The sequence below is a fragment of the Corythoichthys intestinalis genome, chromosome 16 (assembly GCF_030265065.1).
Source record: "Corythoichthys intestinalis isolate RoL2023-P3 chromosome 16, ASM3026506v1, whole genome shotgun sequence".
Lineage (NCBI taxonomy): Eukaryota > Metazoa > Chordata > Actinopteri > Syngnathiformes > Syngnathidae > Corythoichthys > Corythoichthys intestinalis.
The window spans coordinates 27,813,473-27,835,288 of NC_080410.1; positions in this window are offsets into that span (position 1 = coordinate 27,813,473).

Consider the following 21,816-nt stretch of genomic DNA (forward strand, 5'->3'; position numbering starts at 1 on the left):
GGGGGCTCATTAGTGTGGCGCTGGTCATGCTGGCTGTCCAGGTGACATTTAACGCACGCCTTGACAGACACCTCGGCGCTAGCGACGGTCGCGAGCCGTATGTCAACAGGAAAGACCGACTGGCTTCAAGGACACAAACGTCCTCTGAGATCTGCAAAACCTCCTTGAGGATGAATGGAAATCTCATTTGCTCCTCTTGGAATGCTTAGTACCGTAACTATACATCCAAACCTCTGCATGGGTGTCCAAACTTTTTGCAAAGGGGGCCAGATTTGGTGTGGTAAAAATTAGGGGGGCCGACCTTGGCTGACGTCCTTTACGTAAAACAATATATTTAAGCAAATTTTAGCAAGCCATTCTGTGTGTCACATTTGCTTTTATTTACACATTTAAAAATCAGTGCTCACTTTTAAAGAACAAATGTGAAGTAATTTCATAACATGCCAAATAGGGTCACAATTAAAGTAATTAAACATTGTCCACAAATAAAGCATGAAAAAAATAATTTATATGTTGTATATTTGACAAAATAATCGCGTTTCCGAAGTTCCAGCCTGAAAGGGGACGAACCCGGAAGTGATACGTCACACCGAGAACAGCGATGGCAACGCTCCATACGGCCGCCATACAAAGCCCTTCAAACAATGATTCAAACAGCGATATAAGGGATAGATCGAGCGGAAGGGAGACGGTCCAAATTTTTGAAGAGTTGGAGGAAAAAGAGGAGGTTGGAATTTTATGTTGGACCTAACATGTATTAGCCAGACGCTAATCAGGATGCAAACAATGCACCTAGACTACCCGACATGGAATGGAGACAAGACCCATCGAGATTACAAGATTGGTAAGTCCCAGCATCTCTTAAACGGATCGTGCATAGTGTCTTGTTATGAGCTTTTGGTTGACAAAGGTATCGAACACATGACGTGCTGACAACCTTGTTTCTTTATCAACACATGGAGCTAACAGTACACAGCTTGGGGCTCTCGGCAGGCTGTGAGGCGCGATAGCTAGAGCCTGTAGAAGTGGCGTCTAATGGGGTGGGGAAAAGTAGTTTTTTCACACAAGCGAACAAATTACAAAGCACCACTTCAGTGTTGTCCCGAGACAACATTTCCCATGATTCACTGCGTGACCTGCGCCGCTCGCTTATTCGCTGCGAGATTGACTCAATGGCTACGCTAAACCAACACGCTAGTTGTCAGCTGTCACCTGTCAGCGGCTCTCATAAAACACAAACTAGAAGGCTTTCATACGATCACCGTGAAAGAAACGCCGAACCGTCCAAAAGCAATGCAATGCTTGAAGCATGAAGGTGGAAATACATAATACAAATGCAAATAAATGTGAACAAACTCACCGGCGGTGTGTGTCTCTTACGGCAACGTGACTAATATGCACATTCACACCCCTTTCCCGATTGACAGTGGATTAACCCTTTCGGACAAGATCGTGGATGACACACAATTTAAACACGCTTAACCTAGCGAACGCAACAACAACTATGATCGGGGATTGCCACGAGTTAGCTTTCAGCTAACGTCGCTAGCTTCTACTGTTCATTCCACAACAGTTGGCAGCTCTGCTTTGACAAAGTCATCAGTCATCTATCCAAAAATCATACTTACTTTTTGGCAAATCCTTGATCATAAGCAGACAGGTTGAGGAAGCAGGCATCTTCGAAGTGTTTGCAGCAGAGAACACTACTCGATGCTGGCGTGAAATTCATTCGCTTAGTGCGAACAAAAGGTGTACGTGCCCTGCTATCCTTCAGCCATTCATACTTTTCTTTAGATTGAGAACAATACATCGCCACACACCACCGTGGCATTTTACCGAGAAGCAATGCAACAATACTGTGTGTATGGCGGACTTCCCTCGCAGTTCTCGGTGTGACGTCAATTCCAAAGATTTCCAAAGATTGTCGAATGTCAACTTCAAAAATAGACCCTTAGGTAGACATTTGTAAAATTACCCAAAAATAAGGAGAAAAGACACTCAGTTTTCTTGGCCAAGGAGAGCAAGGAGGGACTAGACAGAGAAATGCTAGATTACACTGTATAGTCACCAAAATTGATCTAAAACCTCCTTGCTCTTTATTTTATTAGGGGTTTGTCCTAACACAGAAGGGTGCCGCCCTAAAGGGAAGGGGAAAGCAAGCTGGAGACACCCATGTGATTTTGGTTGGCTATGTGTGAGCATGTAGGCGTGTGTAAGCCAGGGCACCTAGGTAAAGTGGTCAGAATGACTGAGACACTTCAGTTATGCAACGCTGCGGCCATGGAAGATGTCCTCGAATGGAAGATTGTCCTCGAAAGTCTAGACGAAAGTCCAGACGTATGATGTTGAAGATGTCCTAGAAGGTCTAGTTACGCAATGTTGCGGCCATGGAGCAAGGCAGTTGTCACCCCGACCCTCTTTAACACTTTGTAACACTTAAACATTAACTTAAACAGCCTAGTATAGCAAGCAAAAATCATTTACTGGTTATATCGAATAAGAAAAAAATATGGCCCGGGGGACCACCCTGGGTCCCGGGGGGGGGACGGTGGCTCCTTTGCTGGGCGGCGGGAGGAGGGATGGGCTGCGCATGGCCCCCCCACCCCCCCGCCCGCCCTCCCTCCCCGGGCTGGCTGGGTGGGGGCCGTGGCCCTGGGTTGGCGCCCGCGCGGTCTCTCCGCCCGTCTGCGTGGCTGTCGCGCGCCCGGTGGGGCTTGCGTGCTGCTGGATGTGGTAGGGCATGCTCGGGTTGGGGGTTCCGGTGCCGGGATTGGCGATGCGGCAGCGTAGGGTTGGTCGCCAACGGGCTTACACTCATAAGAGATTCACACGATTACTGGGTTCTAGATCACAGAACTGATTTGTGTACACTCTACCCCTTTCAATCACTTAGCTTATAGTCTTATATACACCCCCACCCCCATTCTCCTCGTTCACTGGCCAATTGGCCCCCACATGGTGTAAACCGGAAATACATCTCGCTGACGATAGCACCAGCATATTAGTAACTAGTTTAGATGTTCAATGTATTTCTTGTTGTTGTTTGTGTATGTGTTTCTTTTCTTTCTTCTCTTGTATTTCTTTTCTTCTGTCCCCCCATAATCCCTTCCTGTTCGCTGCTTTGTCATAATAAAAAGGTATTTTGAATGATCACAATGGGAGTATGTCAGACTCTCCATGTGAAACATTAAAACCGTTCAGAATCCGGGCACTTAGACTTCCATTCTCTGTGTCAAACAGCTGAACAGGACAGGTTTAAAAAAAAAAAAAAAAAAATATGGCAATATGTATTATGTATGTATTAGGTATGTATGAGCACAAGCAAATATTCAATCAATCAAGCAAATATTCAATCAACCCTCGATAATTAACTCAACATCGAAGAAAAGATTTTTCGTAGTCAAGGGCGTTGCTATGGGTTAAACAAAGAATCTGGAAGGGTTGCGTTAAAAAAAATAACGAAAATATGCTTATAATTGTTTAGCCATTGATATTATTCAAAAACATGGTTGGCCAACCTTACTTCACATTTGACCTTTAAAAACTACACTGAAACCGTACAACTTGACAGGTATGGTGATGCAATGCATGCTAGGAGGCATGTTGGACGACAAGTGGAGGTGGCAGCAGAGGTTGACTGTCTCCTCCAATAGAGCAGTGATGGCCAAACGAAGCATCTTGAAGCATTGAAGCTTTGTAGCCAAGTGGTTGAAAACTTCATGGTGGTTCATCTGGTCTTATGACAATCTTATGACAGTATTATGATGCCGCTGTCAAATAATAGTGGTGAATATCTCATGGTGTAAATATCCCATTAACAGTGAAGACAGCTGTGGCTTAACAAATGTCGTTTTCGTGTCAAATTTGGTGGGTGGCGTCTTATAATCAGGTGCGCGTCATAGTCCGAGAATTATGGTGATTGTTTTTGTATTTTTTAAAATATTTGGTGCAGATATGCTGACTGGTTAGTGTGGCTGGAATGAAGAAGGCAGCAGATGCTTCAATAAAATGGGTCTCCATGGGGTCATGTGACACTCTCGGTTAGGTGTGATGCGTGTTGCGAAGGCAGCGGGAACTTGAAGAGAAGCTTTGATCACATGACATCATCTGCTACCAGTGACACGAACCACCTGTCTGACTTTAGCTCTTGAATGCACAGACCCAATCTTAAACCCTGCCCTGGACTTTAAATCCTGAACCTCTTTTAAAACCTTATTTGAAACTCATATTAACTTGACTTGGCTTCACATTCATTTTGCTAGTAACATTTTGGAATTAAACAGGTGCATGTACTCGGTTAGTTTTTTTTTTTGTGCCAACAGAAAAACCCATAAATCATATTTGTATATCTTGCAGGTTTGACTAAAAAAGTGAATTTTCGTTTGCACACAAGGTGACTGGGGATGTATTTTGGCCTGCTTGAGGTGATTGCATCATTTCTCTTGCTTTATTTTTTGCCCCGAACGAGTCAGCACGCTTCCATCACGGGCGCGGTCGGTCCTTGCTTTAAAGGAAAACGTTGACGCGGGGGAAAGAGCGTAAATCACGGTGTCAGCGAGAAGCTCCTCAAATATATGCCTGCTGTCCTGAAAGACGAGACGATGACAGCTCGGGTTGTCGAGGGCGCTGGCGGGACGGAGGCCTTTTTGCAGCCCGGTGTTGAAATGCAATTAGGACTGGGAGCAAATAAGCCGTAAAAAGTTTTACAAGCAGGCGGCTTGTTTGTTTTAAGAGCAAGCTATACGTCTCTCTTGGCAAGGCGGACAGGCACGGAGTCGGGCAGAATTTACATGCGGCACACGCACCGATAGACTACGAGTCACTTTCTGATTCACAGTCTGATTCAAGATGAAATTTATAATCTGATTTGGAAATACATTAAGGAAGAGAATCAGTTTTAGAATCCATTTTAGAATCTTATTTGGAAACAGGCTCCTTACAGTCAGATTTAGAATCATTTATAGAATTTGATTTAACACGAATTTGGCAGGATTTTAATTCACATTTTAACCCCTGACACGTTTGCATCTCTAAATCACTAAATACACTGAATGGCGTACCGCAAGCAACATGTCACTTTTGCTCATTAATATTCATTACGTTAGCAATTCTTGCTAGGTGGGTCAACTTCCTGTTGGTTCCTAATAGTAAATGCATGGAAGTAGTGTACGAACGAGATGTTTACTGAGCTAAACCTATCAATTCTGTTCGAAAATGATGTCCCTACTCCCTGGTGCCAAATTCATTGGTAAAGATGTGGAAGAACATACAAATGTTCAAGAGATGGCTTGAGTGTCGAGGGCTGAAGAAGAGCCAGCCTGATCCAGAGGTAGCTTTTTTATCAACATCTTTTTCCTGTGTGCATTGCCTTACGCCACTGACAATGACATTCTCCTGTTTCAACAAACTTCCTTTACCACTGTCAGGGAAATTCAACTTTGAATTCCAAGACAAGTGTCAACTCGATAGCTCGATGAGAAATGAATCAGACCCCAACTATGAATTGCTTTGCTTCGAAGGCTTTATGAACAAGAGCACTCGGGTACAGACGCGGAGCCACGCACAAAGCGTCCTCTCCGCATGTGGACAAAAGAGAAATGCAGGGCATGCCTCTATTTATGGGTTGACATCATAGAAACAAAACCGAAACTTACTATAGCATATCCTGGTAAAAACATCTCAAGTTACAGAAAAACATCTCTAGTAGGGGGGAAACACCTCAAGTTATGACCTTGAACACCGGCTCTGGCTAGAACAATGATGAGCTCAATCTGATAAGCCACAGTCGCCCATTGTATTCATTCAGGGCAGATTGGAAAACACAGGAACATAACAGTCCATATTTGGACATATTGTGATACAGGCTATGGAAAGGCACACTCAAACAGGTTAATATAACAATGATGCTCTATGCTACAATTTTCTCATGCAAGCATAACAAAAGCATACAAAATATGATGTATAATGGTTGTGTTTTAAGCATGAATAAAATTCTCTCACAACCACCATATGTCTGGTCTTTCTTATACTGTATATTATATCCTTTGGTTGTCTTACGTCTCTGATGGTTCTTGGGGGTTATTTACATTGCTATTTTTTGTGTAGCGATCGCAAATGCTATTCAGTGACAGCCAACGAACACTTTAAATTTTTTCATTAATAGCAAATCTTAATTCTATAATTTATTTACACTTCCCCCTTAATAAAGTTGTTTTTTTACAACAGAAAAGGTAACAACAGTGGCAGTCAGACACCATTTTAATTTCTTTCCCAGGTCATTCATTGTCAGACAGAAGCAGCACGGCAAAATTCCACGCTAAAATATAAGTAAAAGTATCAAAATGGCTTACCTCTTCGTCCTCTGTAGGACATGGTCCCCAACAAAATGTTTACTGCATGAATGGCTTCACCTTTCTGGCGTTAAACTGGTCTTTTGGACGTCTGCAAAAGTTGCCATTTTTCACAATTTCCCTCTTTTTTGACTTATGACGTATGAAGAAAATATCCTTCATATCTCGTAATGTCTACAGTCGTTTCTATTAGTTCCATACAGCAGGGTTTACTCGGCATGTTCTTTTTTGACAGATTACCGGAAGAAAACAAGCAGTAATAGCATTAGTTGTATGCGAGGGCCTGTCTATGTTGACCCACTTTCTGGTTTAGATGGTGACGTCAGTCTAAAAATATTATTCGTGCGGTACGCTATTGATTTGCTATTGCCACTTCTGGGAGATGATTGAACGGAACTTTACCTATCGAAATCAAATCATGAGGTTGAGCACGCCCTCTTTGCTATTTTTGGCTCTTTGAAAATGGCTGACACAAGACGCAACTTCAAAAATGCAAACGTAAGTGCTCATTTGTCATTAAAAATGTAACTTTAAAATTAAAAATAACCAATAAAAGCATCAAATATCCCCAACAAAATTTGCACTTTCTTCTGGTATTTGAGTAAAAATCAGCCAAGATTTTGAAAGAAAAAGTGAGGGTCTGAAGGGGTTAAACCAGAATCTGTTTTGAAATTATTTGAGAATCATATTGAAGGGAATAGGTACCGTTCTCGCACACACCTTATAATTGTTTGCATTAGTCTAACACATTCATCTAACTATAGTTTAAGCAGACTTCACTCCATGCCCGTGGACACAGTAAAGTGAATCACCTTATCGGGGCTCATGAGGGGAAAATGGAAAAATAGTACTGTTTATCGTAGGCACCGTCTAACTGTTTGCATTACTCTAACACACGTAATACAATCAATCAGGGAATAATATCATTTGTCATATGTACTGTAGGATTGTTTGTACTAGGGATGTCCCGATCCAGGTTTTTGCACTTCCGATCCTATACCGATATTGTTTTGCACTTCCAATCCGATACCGATACTGGCCGATACCGATACCGGCCTATCTGGGCATGTGTTAAAGTTTAAAGTTACTTCGCCTCCTTACTTAGTTGTCAGACTCATGTTGAAAAGGGTTTTAGTACTCTTGATAACAACTAGCCAGCTGAATTAGGTGAGTTTGAATAACACACAACAGTTGGTAACAAGAAACTGACCTGTTTATTCAGTGACAAACACAAAACATTATAAATAACAGAAATGGCATAGTCAAACAGTAAAACGTGCAAATAATATTGTAAACTGTCTTAAAAAAGCAAAACACACAAACAACCTCAGTGGAAAATCCCACTAACCCCTCAAGCTATAAGATGCTTTTAATGTTTCGTGTATTAGTTACAATAATTATATAAAAAGCCTCTCAGGTTTAAATAAACGACTATTTCAGCATCAAGTTAACATTTTAAAACAGTAAATGATATACTCAAGTCCCCATTCTGTATCAGCAGCTTTAAACTACATTCAATTCATTTAATTTTGCGAATCAACTGTTAAAGTTATTAAAATTGCTCCCGTTATTCCATAATTTCCCTTCTGTCTACTTTCGACATGTGAAAGTTTTAAAACTGTTTTGAAGACAGATTCAAGTCAAGATTTTGCCAATTTAGGAGTATTTTAGATAAAAAAGTTAATTAGGTTCGCTTGGAAGGTTCACAACAGCCTACTAGGGAAGTCTCCTGCTTTAAGATGGCGGCTGTTTACTAACGCATCAAGTTTTCCATACTTCAATGTTGCTAACGCCGTCGAGTCTGTCATTTTGCATCTAGTTCTATATACATATGATATCTATTATCTACAGTAAAACGATGTTGACGTAGTTTGTAGCGGCTGTCAGCAGCAGTCAGGTATTCTTGTGTTTTTTTATCCAGCGGCATGAGTTGAGCTAAAGCCGTGAGTCGAGCATTGGCATTACCCGGGTCTATGACAAGCATGATGTTTACTCTCGGGACGCAATGCGGTCCGTTTCTCATTGCGTCCCGAAGACCGCGCTATTTAGTTCCGCTTTACAATCGGAATTTGGATGTTTGTGAATCGTTCTCGAATCTTCCACGGCCGAATCGCTCAAGGATGTAATGACGGCTAGGCATGTTGTACCGTGGTTCTAAGTGTTGGATGGTGCGTCTTTACTCAGGAGAGATAATGGCTCGTCATCCAGAATGAATTCTTCGGCAATGACTCTTGTTATTCCCTGGGCTTTGGGACTGTCGAGTGCCAGTTTGTCACGCATAGCAAAAGTTTCTGCCAGTGTTAGTTGCGTGGGACCTTTCTTTTTTTCTTCGGTTTTCTTAACATACTCCTTATATTGTTTGTGGTGGTATTTCGCTAAATGCTTGATTAAGTTGGTTGTATTAAAACTTCTTACAGCTTTACCACCACGCTTGACTTTATTGTGGCATATGTTGCACTCTGCCTCTTCGTCTTTGTCGTCCTTTAAGGTGAAATGATCCCACACAGCTGACATTTTTACCGATGAAGTCTCTCGGTAAATTGGGAGACGGTAATGTAAATGTAGTGTGTTGAAGGTGTGCCGTAAAATGCGGACCGGATTTTAGGGAAACCGAAGCAAAAACTGGAATGGATTATGTAAATTGGTGCGCTGGAAAACCCGGACCGGACTAAAAAAAAACTGGATCGGAAGTCTGGATCGGAATTTTTCCGTGTTGGCCGATCCAATCCCGATGCGCATTTTTTGCCCATATCGGCGTCCGATCCATCTCTAGTTTGTACTACTCTTGAACACCTAAATAAATAGCACACCATAGTTTAATGAAAAGAAGCGGAATAGATACACAACGCCATCTTATCACAGAAGCCCAACGTGTGCGTCACGAGCAAGATTGACACACCAACTATCACAATCAGTTCTCATGGCCACTCCAAGGACAAAGATCAGGGCGGTCTGTCCTAAAACAAGTCGCGTCTTGCCCAGCCAGGATAACAAAGTTGATAGCGGGCGCTTGGGACATCAAGACCAGCATCGATCGCTGTGGCAACCACGTCCCATCCATGCACGAACCTAACCGCCCAAAACCGGCCACAGAGGGATGATCCCGAAACAACACCCTTCGGCCCGGCCCACTCCACAGCAGCCTTCAAAAACACTGGACACTGAGATAACAAACAGATTCGGTGCTGGGAAACCTTTCTATGTAGCCTTGTTTTGGATCCAGAATTGTCCCTCCGTCGTCTGTTTTTGCCTTATTTTTTGACCATTGTCGACGAACAAATTGTCAACCTGCTTTCGGTGAGTCTTCTTCAAACTTTTGGAACATGGAGTCAGTACAAAGGGTTAACATAAGAGGTGAACGCGCGGAATATCGGCCCTCCCGGTTGACGGACGGAAGCGGTAAGCAGTGGAGCACCATTTCCGTTCGGCTGTCGCTGTTTCCGTGCGGCTTGGCCGGGGGGGCGAATTCCTTTGATATTTAAAATCACAATCGTTACAATCAGGATAAGTCTGAAAATAAGAATCAAGATTTACAATGTATTTTGTGGGTTTTATAAGCACATTTTGAATCTGAGGATCATATTTGAATACGGAATCATTTCAATCTGATGTAGAATTGTTTTAAAACAGATTTACAATGTATCTTATATGTTTTGCGATCACATTTTGAATCAGAATCTTTTTTTTTTTTTTTTTTTTCCTTTTTTTAAAAAAAAATCTATTTGACGATCATCTTTGGAATCAAAATCAGTTTACCAAATTATCCTCTATAGTGGACCCCCACATATTGGCAAATGCGGAATTGCTTATTCGCACAAAAAAAACATATATTTTCGTGACACTCCCAAAGTACTTGGCTACAATTGGCATCTATCACCATAAATAAAATCTAAAGGTGACTCACTTGAAAGAGTAAATACAGTCAATTTTAGGTGTTCGTCAATGTTGCCTTTTGTATTCTGTCAACACTTCGCCAAGCTATTCCTATGTGTGTGTCTGTGTGTCATTGATCTGTCCTAATTTGATGAATTTTGCCCCCGCTGGCCTTGGGCGGAATAATTGGAAACAAGGTGAGCGAAGGAAGAGAAGGAGAAAGAGAAAGAAGTAGAGAAGGGCACACTTGACCTACTCAAGGGTGCTCAAATTGCAATGGCATTATTTTGTAAAAATTAAAATTAAAAAAAGGAGATTTTGTGCAGGGAAAAGTATGCTGGCCAATGAGTTACATGAAGTGGAAAGTAGAAAACTTTGAAGATCGAGTAAAGTACTAGAATATAAAGGAAGTGAAATTCAGTCTTCACTTTTTGGGCAAAAGTATTGGGACTGTATCAATAATGTTAAGTGAAATAAGTATTAAAACACCTTCAAGACGTGAAGTGTTGAGAAAAATATAAATTTCGGACATACGTATTGGGACACTTAGCGGGAAAAAAAAAAAAATGACAGCAGTTGTCAGTACTGTTTTCCAAGCTTGTCATTAAAAATTTAGAAATCTATACACCACCTACAATTTTCTTCATAAATCCTGACAGGACACAAAATTATTCAGGCAAAAAACATTTCCTATCTCCAGATGAAAACACTTCCTGTCCTATCAATGGTCAGGGATTGGACTTCCCAGATGACTGATAGGGAAAGAAAGCGGTAATTGGAATTGACCAATTGGCTGTCAGGTGTTTGGACAGCTCAGACAAACTCATTATGGAAAAGAGCGCAGATTTACCGGATCGGATCCAAGCGTGCACTGCACTCACTTGTGTTGGTATACAGTGCTGGCCAAAAGTATTGGCGCGCCTGTAATTCTGTCAGATAATGCTCAATTTCTCCCAGAAAATGATTGCAATTACAAATGCTTTGATAGTAATACCTTCATTTATTTTGCTTGCACTGAAAAAACACAAAAGAGAATGACAAAAAAAATTCTTATCATTTTACACAAAACTCCAAAAATTGGACGGACAAAAGTATTGGCCACTTAGCTTAATACTTGGTAGCACAACCTTTAGACAAAATAACTGCGAACAACCTCTTTCGGCATCCATCAGTGAGTTTCTTACAATGCTCTGCTGGAATTTTAGACCCTTCTTCTTTGGCCAACTGCCCCAGATCTCTGAGATTTAAAGGGTGCTTTCTCCAAACTGCTGTTTTCAGATCTCTCCACAGGTGTTCAATAGGATTCAGGTCTGGACTCATTGCTGGCCACTTTAGAAGTCTCCAGTGCTTTCTCTCAAACCATTTTCAAGTGCTTTTTGAAGTGTGTTTTGGGTCATTGTCCTGCTGGAAGACCCATGACCTCTGAGGGAGACCCAGCTTTCTCAAACTACATTATGCTGGAAAATTTGTTGGTAGTCTTCAGACTTCATAATGCCATGCACACTGTCAAGCAGTCCAGTGCCAGAGGCAGCAAAGCAACCCCAAAACATCAGAGAACCTCAGCCATGTGTGACTGTGTGGACCATGTTCTTTTCTTTGAAGGCCTCGTTTTTTTCCTGTAAACTCTTTGTTGGTGCCTTTTCCCAAAAAGCTCTACTTTTGTCTCATCTGACCAGAGAACATTCTTCCAAAATGTTTTTGGCTTTCTCAGGGAAGTTTTGGCAAACTCCAGCCTGGCTTTTTTATGTCTCTGGGTCAGAAGTGGGGTCTTCCTGGGTATGATACCATAGAGTCCCTTTTCATTCAGACGCCGACGGATGGGTTGACACTGTTGTACCCTCGGACTGCAGGACAGCTTGAACTTGTCTGGATGTTAGTCGAGGTTTTTTATCCACCATCCGCACAATCTTTCGTTGAAATCTCTCGTCAACTTTTCTTTTCCGGCCACATCTAGGGAGGTTAGCCACAGTGACATGGGCTTTACACTTATTGATGACACTGCAAACGGTAGACACAGGAACATTAAGGTCTTTGGAGATGGACTTGTAGCCTTGAGATTGCCCATGCTTCCTCAAAATTTTTTCTTCTTAAATCCTCAGACAGTTCTTTGGTCTTCTTTCTTTTCTCCATGCTCAATGTAGTACACACAAGGACACAGGACAGAGGTTGAGTCAACTTTAATCCATTTTAACTGGCTGCAAGTGGGATTTAGTTATTGCCACAGGTAAGTAACAGGTGCTGTTAATTACACAAATTAGAGAAGCATCACATGATTTTTCAAAGGGTGCATATACTTTTGTCCGGCCCATTTTTGGAGTTCTGTGTAAAATGATAATGCTTCTTTTTTTTTTTTTCCGGGACAAATTGAGCCATGATTTGTCTATATGTACCATGACAATGAATTGGGCAACCAGTCCTTTGCAGGTCTAAATGTGACTTCAAATTAAGATAAAATGAGCTGACTGAGATTGAAGCAGTTTTATCTAAAGAGAGGTCAACATTTGAGGGGTCCTTTGGGGGTGCTGCCCTGAGGCATGACTAAAGAGGCGCAGCAGGCAGGTGCGCTCGACATTCTCCAGCAGAGAGGTGGCTCATTTTCAGCCAGGAGGAAGCAGCTGTGAAACGAAAAGCGGCAGCAGAGTGATTTTTGTCTCTCCGAGGACCCCGCCGACTTTGGCTCATTAGCGGGCCGGCACACCGGCAACCCATCCGTCAAAGTTGATGAACCGCAACGCCAAGACACGTCAGCATTTAGGCAAACTGACACCGCGGGAATTCCCGTTAGGACAAAAGACGCGCAGTGAAAAACAAGGAAAATGTGTGATTTGGCCTGCTTTGGAATTCTGCTTTCATTCGGAATCTGTGTCAAATCCTATCTAAAATGGATCTGATTCTAAAAGGGAATTTGTTTAGAAAAAGGATTTTGATTTTTAAAAATTTTGATGTTTTGAAGCGAATTGAAAATTTGATTTTAGAATACAACGGAATACTTTATTGTGAAAACTGAACTTAGATTGTAAATCTGATTGGTAAATGGACCCCCCCACCCCCAAAAAAACAAAACAAAACAAAAAATTCTGGCAGTAAAATTCAATCTGAGTGTAAACAGAATTCTAAAATGGAATCAATTTTTGAGAAACATTTGAAACTTGATTTGGATTCTAGAACTGATTCTAAAATGGATTCTGAAACCAAATGGCGTACTAATTTGGATTCTGATTCTGCAAATTAGACACCAAAATTGTTCCTAAAACTGATAATGTATTCGAAAATAGATAAAAATAAGGATGATTCGCATTAATTGTATTTACAAAACTAATTTAGATACCGAATCTAATATTTAGATGATAATTCAAAGTATAATTCTAAAACTGATTCTAAAATAGATCTGACTTTGATCAGATCAGCTCTCTTGAAACAGATTTCAGTGTGGATTTAAACATTAGTTGCAATTGCAAATCGGATCCTGATGATGGAGAGGCGCTGAATCAAGCACAATCAAGTAGTTAGGAAAAACTCCTCCGATTGGACGACAAAACAAAATATTTTTGGTAGCGAAAACTTTAGAAACTCCGTGTGTCACTGAGTAAAACCTGTCATCTGCAACCCTCAGTTGGGAATCAACGCCACCTCAACGTCATTTTCACTTTTGATACTCTAAATGTTGCCAAACCATGTGTCAATCAACTCCCCATATGCAGTGAGGACCACAAAAAAATACTTCAATGAGCACAGCAACAGGCATGAAAATAAGGATCACTTCCAATTAGAAAACAAACAAACCTGAGTGTCTCTCTGTGGAGGCCAAACAGAGCTGAATGCGCACGTTCGCCATCACATTTACGTGCATTCTTCCTCGAGGTGGACATTTGCCTAAATGTTGTTTCGGGACCTCGACGAACAAATGGCAGGGCTGTCCGTGAACACACCTGATCGAAAAGTCATGGAGCAATCGATTGGTACCTTCATTATGCCCAAAGCTGAGCCGAGCTGAGCTCTCCTTCAGGAGCAACAACTAAACACACCTACGTGTACACCACACTGCTGAGTCAGTTAGCACTTTAGCTTGTAGCTTACTTACATTAAATAGATGCATTATAAGTAGGGTTGTTCCGATCATGTTTTTTTGCTCCCGATCCGATCCCGATCGTTTTAGTTTGATTATCTGCCGATCCCGATATTTCCCGATCCGATTTCTTTTTTTTGCTCCCGATTCAATTCCAATCATTCCCGATAATTTTTCCCGATCATATACATTTTGGCAATGCATTAAGAAAAAAAATGAATAAAACTCGGACGAATATATACATTCAACATACAGTACATAAGTACTGCATTTGTTTATTATAACAATAAATCCTCAAGATGGCATTTACATTATTAACATTGTTTATGTGAGAGGGATCCACGGATAGAAAGACTTGTGACTTTGTATATTGTGACTAAATATTGCCATTTAGTGTATTTGTTGAGCTTTCAGTAAATGATACTGTGGCCATCCCAAATGCATGATGGGAAGTGGAACCATGACTGTGCGACGTGCTACCAATTGATATATCTTCTCTGCGTTGGGAAATAACTTAAGGTGTTAAGACAAAGCTCAATTGCCACCTTGTTTCCCCACATTGCTTCCCATGATATTTCTAATCATAGGGAGAGGGACTGCAAGGCTTTAGCCAATTAAAAAAAGGCTCCAAAGGCTGCCAAAATTCACTCTACTCATTTTGTGCTGCCTTTAATCTCTCTATATAGGTAAAACGGCATCATTACAGATTGAACGCGACAATGAGTGAGAGGGTCATGCAGCGCATACATTAATTGCGTTAAATATTTTAACGTGACACATTTTTTATTAAATTAATTGCCGCCGTTATCGGGATATTTTTGATGACCCTACCTTAAGCCAAAACTAAAGACTCTGGATGAGTGTAACATATTATGTCTGTAACGTTAAATACAATTAGAAAATGATTTAATAAAAAAAAAATATATATATATATATATATATATATATATATATATATAAAAAGGCATGGCCAATATTTTTTTTGCCGATTCCGATACTTTGAAAATGACGTGATCGGACATCTCTAATTATAAGGGTAAAATACAGTAAAACTACTTCCTAACAACTCATTAGTAGAATCATAAAACATCCTGATAAAAAAATCAACGAAAACAAATCAGAACAGATTTAAAAACTAATCCTGATTCAGAAGTGAGTCTGACTCTAAAACTTAAAATGAAAGATTCTGATTATTCTAAAACCGATGCCAATTTAAACACTAACTCTAAGCCTTTTGGATAGCAAAAGTGATTGATATGGTACATGACGTAATTCTGACCCTGAAACTGATTGAGCTTCACAGTTTGATTCTAAAACTGTTCATGTTCTAAAACTGATTCTTCTCCTAGCACGTTGGCTTATTTTAGCGACCTGTTGGCTGCTGCAAAACAGCACAGCAAGCCATAAATACTTCCATCCATCCAGTGGGAAAGAGGTCATTTTTAGGGATAGGAATTGATATGATTTTTACAATTCCGATTCCATTATCGATATTGCTTAACGATTCGATTCTTTATCGATTGTCGTATCGATTCTAATTTGGGGGAAAAGAAGAACAAACGTTTTGATTGGCATCGAGTTTGTTTAATCAGAAGTCACAACCTTACAATCTAACAACGAGGTCAAAAGAGGCCCAAGGTCTCAATGTTAACTGTGGAAATAAGTGGCAAATACACAAGAATGTATAACATTTTACTGAAACATTTTTCTAATAGAATTCTTTTTTAAATTGTATATATTGGCATACATGTCGTTGTTCTACCTTTGGCAATATGTGTTACAGTGTATTATTTACCATTATATTGAAATGCATGCCTTTTAATTTTTAGTGTGCTTTCACACTCAAGTGGGGGCGCCCTTGCGCTTTCTCACGCGAAGAAGAACGCACTCACGGGAAGAAGAGGTGCAGCTACAAAGCATCCAAGCGAGTTCGTGAGAGGGAAACGCTGCTACCAGCCTCCGTTCTTTGTTCATGTTTATAAAATATCTACAGAGGCAACGCCTGTATGTATCATCTTTTATGTTGTTGTTGTGTGTTTCCACTTGCGATCGGACACTTAAATCCAGTTGTGTAGTGGTTTGACGATGTACAAATGCTAGCGAACGCATGCTAACCGTTTGTGTTATTACTGTATTAGCAGCTAATCATTGCTGATTTACCTTGATGCGAAACTGTTTGTTATTTAGGACGAAATTGATTTGTTTCATTTCTATTTTCAGTTTCACTCTTCAAGTGATGGTGTCATAACTGTGAGAATTTTATTCATGTTTAAAACACAACCATTATACATCATATTTTGTATGCGTTTTGTTATGCTTACATGAAAACATTATAGAATTAATCTGTTGAGTGTGCTTTCTCATGGCCTTGACTGTATCACCATATGCCCAAATATGGACTGTTATGTTCCTGTTTTCCAATATGCCCTAAGCTTACAGTACGTATCTTCGTTCTAGCCGGGACCAGCGCTCAAGGTCTCAGCTCAAAGATGTTTTTGAATGGAAAAATACCCAGGCTTGTGAGATGATGAGTTTAGTTTCTGAGTAAGTTTTGTTTCAGTGGGCTTCGGCACCACCCTTTCAAACAGTATAAATGTCCAGCCTCTATTGTACTGCTTCGTGCTTTCTGGGTGATCACAGCTCCTGGCTGGGTTGCATCATTTTGTACCCAGGAGCTCTTGTTTATAAAGCCTTCGAAGAAAATCAATCCATGGTTGGGGTCGTATTCATTTCTGTAATCGAGCTATCGAGGTAACACTTGTCTTGGAGTTCAAATTTGAGCTTGCCTGACAATAACGTAGGCTGAATAAAGTCAGCATATTATATCAACGTCTTCTGCATCGTCATTTGGGAGTTTAGCTCGCTGTATAGCCAGGACTGAGCCTTTGCGTCTCGGTGAGGACAGTACAGTCATATTCCCTCCCGATGCAGTTATCTCCACCCTGCAATGACTGCAAGTCGCTTTGTTGTAATTTTTCCTCGTTAAATGAAGACACTCTTTCGAGCGTTTGAACCTACGTGCTGTTGGCTGAAATGCTCGTGCTAAACCTTCGTAACCTTTCATTTTCACCCACTTTCCTGGTGAAGTGTAGCCAAACTTTGGAGCGAGTGGTTCTTGGCGCCATGCTAGTTTGATGCGTCTGGATAACAAGACACGTCACGTCACGTGACGACACAATACGCGTCTTTAGGAATCGTTAAAGGGATCGTTGAGGCTTTTACATTGTGATGTCGAGGCCTCGAAACACTAGGAACCAGTTCGGAATTGGAATCGGAGTTCAATTCCCATTCCCTAGTCATATCTGTATAAACACCACTAAATGTATGTCCTGCTCTGTGTGTTTGTGTTTATTCCCACTAATTGGATTTTGTGGTGCAATGGGATGCTATTGACCAAATGACACCTTAATTAAGTACACGCCAATACAATCCGCTAACTAACTAAATCACTTTATTTACCTAATTATCCAACTATTGGCTGCTCATTAGGCATTTCAATAAATATTTTAACATACTCCACAAGGCACAGTGTATCACTTTAAGATGTATTTCTGACATTTCAGTACACACACCTTTGTACTTCAACGCAATATAATGGTAGACTTTTTGTGTCTTTTTGGCAAGGACTTTTTTTGTGCATCCTCATATGATAGACCTGTCAACCAAATTTTATGCTTTTAACTTAAACTGGCTTTGGGGGATGAATTTCCAAAATAAATCTAGAGAAGTTAAACAAATAAACAAAAAAGTCTGCTTAAGGGCATAATGTCAGATTCCATGAATCTTTTCCTGTACGGCTTCTTGAGACTTTTTTTGTGGGTCATCTGATACAAGACATGTTCACAAAATTTCATGGTACAACATAAAACTGGCTATGGGGTATGAATTTTTAAACAAATGTGGAAGATGCATTGAACAAAAAAAGTGTTTAAAAATGTCAGACCTCCTGAGTCTTTTCAATACGTGTTCTTGAGACTTTGTGGGCCCTCTTTAGCTGCATCTTACGCTACCAAATTTCATGCTACTACATAAAACTAGCTAAGGGGGCGGATTTTTAAATTCTAATTAGATTGGATTAAAATAGATTCAAAAAACAGTGCAGAAAAATTCATTCACGCGTTTGTTACATCTAGATTGGATAACTGTAACTCCTTACTTGCAGCTTGTCCTAAAAATTCCCTTAAAGGTCCTCAGCTAGTCCAGAACGCAGCAGCAAGACTTTTAACAGGAACTAATAGAAGAGAGCACATCACCCCAGTGCTCCAAGCCCTTCACTGGCTTCCAGTCGAGTTTAGAATTGAATTTAAAATCCTCTTTCTTACACTTAAGACCATTATTGGTTTGGGGCTATCTTATCTCTCACCGATGCTCTGGTTCCATACTGCCCCAACAGAACACTTCGTTCTCAGAATGCAGGTCTAGTTCCCAGGATCTCTTAAAGTACAGTAGGAGCTAGAGCCTTTAGCTACCAAGCTCCTGTCTTATGGAATCAGCTTCCAGCTAATATTAAAGAAGCCGACACAATCTGTACATTTAAGATTAGTCTAAAAACGTTCGTATTTGACAAAGCCTATGGTCAGGCTAGTTGAAAACGGACTCACAGTTCAGTCTAAGCTGCACTACAAGCTATGATGCTGGGGGAAGTACAGCCACAGTCCTATCCCCTGTTTCTCACTCTACCTACCACTTGTCTTTACTTGATTTCTCTTTTCTAAGTCTAATATCTAGTTGACTAGTCTCTTCATCACTAGTCACCTGGTGTCCCCTTTCCCCTCTGGGGGAGGGGCTAATTTTCAGCCGCAGCCTCCTGACTATCCTGACCCCTGGATGGATGGACGTCCTCGTTGCCCCCCCCACCACCATCTCATCTGGCTAGATGGACCCCCTCTTGTTTCTTCACTCCATTGCATCTCTACAAACTGGACCTCCTTCTGCTAATATCCATCATTAGTCCTGGTGCATCTATAGCCTGTCCGTCCTAGGAGTGGATCCCTCCTGACTGTGGTTCTCCCCAAGGTTTCTCATTTTTCCCATTGGGTTTTAGGAGTTTTTCCTTGCCGCCATGGAGGGTCTAAGGATGGGGGATGCCCAGGACATGAACTTCATCTAATTCACCTACTGCTTCTGACTGTATCATATTGACTCTGCAAAGCCCTCTGAGACAACCTTGTTGTGAAACAGGGCTATACAAATAAAATTGATTTTTTTTTTTTTTTTAATGTGCAAGTTCTTGGACACAAAAAAGCTGTTCTAAAGCAATTGAGTAAGCTTCCTCTGCCTTTTTGAGTATGCCTTATAGAGGTATTTTTGTCAAGGGCGTAGGTTGGCATACGGATGGTAGAGACAACACTAGCAACTTTTCAGGATGCTCAAATTGTGCCCACTAACTTTTAAGCAACCTTATTTGCGTTGTATAATGAGTTCAGTTATATAGGTAATTTAGATTGTTTTCCCATAGATAGTATTGACCCTACCATTATTAAGTGAATCATTTTCATTATGATGTTCAGACATACATTTACCCATTTTTACTTGCTGAATGTGCTGGTCCATTTTCCCCCTTAAATGCACTTTTGATGGGCTGATGACTTGCATTTAGTTAAAATACATTTATTTTTTTACATTTTTTATTTAAAATATTTTTATTTGAGGCCTATACAGACATTTTTTCAGATTTTAAGATAGTCATTAATCATAATCTAGGTAAAAAGTTTTTTTGTTTTTTTTGAGTTTGGCTGTGCATAGACATCATTATTGACGGGTCAGATCGGTCATGCACTGCGCCTCGTATTCAAGTTGGGGGCCGCCCACATCAAGAGGAGCTATTCACGAACACGCACGCAGCGATCTAACGCCGGATTTGTGTTGAGAAAGTACGAAAGCTGTAGCGCATACAAACAGGAAGGATTGTCTCAGGAGTGATTTGTTCGAGAACTCCAGGTAATTATTATATTTTTCGTACCATGTATGCATCTTGAAACGTTGTGAAAAAAATCAATGGGAGAAATTCCTAGTTCGCAATATTTATGTAAAATGAATGCTAACAGCACGTTTTTGTTGTTGTTGCTTTTTTACCAAGAATCAAGACTGTTTTACGTCCATATGTATAAAGAATTCGGGGATTTAAGCATTTATTCACAAGAATTTTCACTGGAAAAGCTCTGTTGACATAAGGCAGCCGCTAGCTACATTCACTAACAGACTAGCATTGTACTTCGACATATTTATGTAAAATAAATGCTAACTGCACGTTTGTTTGTTTGTTTGTTTTTGCATTTAACCATGAATCGAGACCGTTTTACGTCTATATCTATAAAGAATTCAGGGATTTAAGCATTTATTCACAAGAATTTTGAACGAAAAAGCTCTTTGTGATTTCACTCTGTCAGCTTTGACAGCCTCGCCAACAATGTAGGCCCCCTATTTATCGGCCCCGCACCCCATGCCCCGTCAGTTACATTATGAAGTCTATGGGCTGTGCTTGTGGACAAAAACAGTAGTTTTACCTAAAGGAAGGTTCCATTTTTATTTATTTTTGTTATACCATGACTCAGTTTTTTTCAGTTATATTTATTTATTTAGACAGACAATGTTAAGTTAAGACAAATGTTTTTTTTTTTTTTTGCATTCCTGGTGTCAGGGATTGTGGGCAGACGAGCGGTGTGGACCCAAAAAGAAGGGAAACAAATCCAAGGCAAGGCAGGGAGGCAAAGCCAGGTAGCAGCGAACTCAAAATTAGTTTAATGATAATTAACAAAAGCACAAAGTACCAAAAGGCCAGGGGATCAAAAAAAATTATCAAAACTTACTTAAACAGGGAATGCAGTAACACAAGGGCTTCAGAAGTAAATATCGACCACATTGGGATAGACATCGACAATGACGCAACAATGAGTGAAAAGAAACTGAGAGCTTATATACACACACAGACAAGGGGTAACGAGGAACAGGTGGGTGGCACAGGAAGATAGCGGTTGGTGGGTACACTAGGAGCAGGCACAACAGGTGAAATCAATGGGCAATCACTGGGACACACTAGGAGGCAGCCAACAGAAAACCTATCACCTGCATAGTTAAGAGATTATTTTAAAAAATGTATTTGTTGTGTATGTTAATGTATTTTAATCATGTTCAAATATTGCAATTTAAATTTACTAATAAAATCCAGACATTTATTCTGGAAGTTTTCAAAATATTTCTTTAGTGATTTTTTAAAACAAAGGGTTAAATCGAACTTTGCATCACCTGAACCAATACCCATGAAAGTTAGTGCAAGTCAATAGATTTATTTTGCATTGATCATTTAGCCTACCAATTAATTTGGTTCATATTCGTGAGAAATGTAGCCCTGAACCCCGTTCAGCCAATCTGTTTGGTCTTATTAATGCCCCGTCCCCAGCAAAGTGTACATGCAGATTATGCTCTTATATCGTCCCTTACTTAAGTTGAGACCAAACCTACGCCCTTGATTTTTGTGGGTGTACTTATAAGAGCTCCAAATTGTCCATAAGTGCGAGTGTTTGCGTG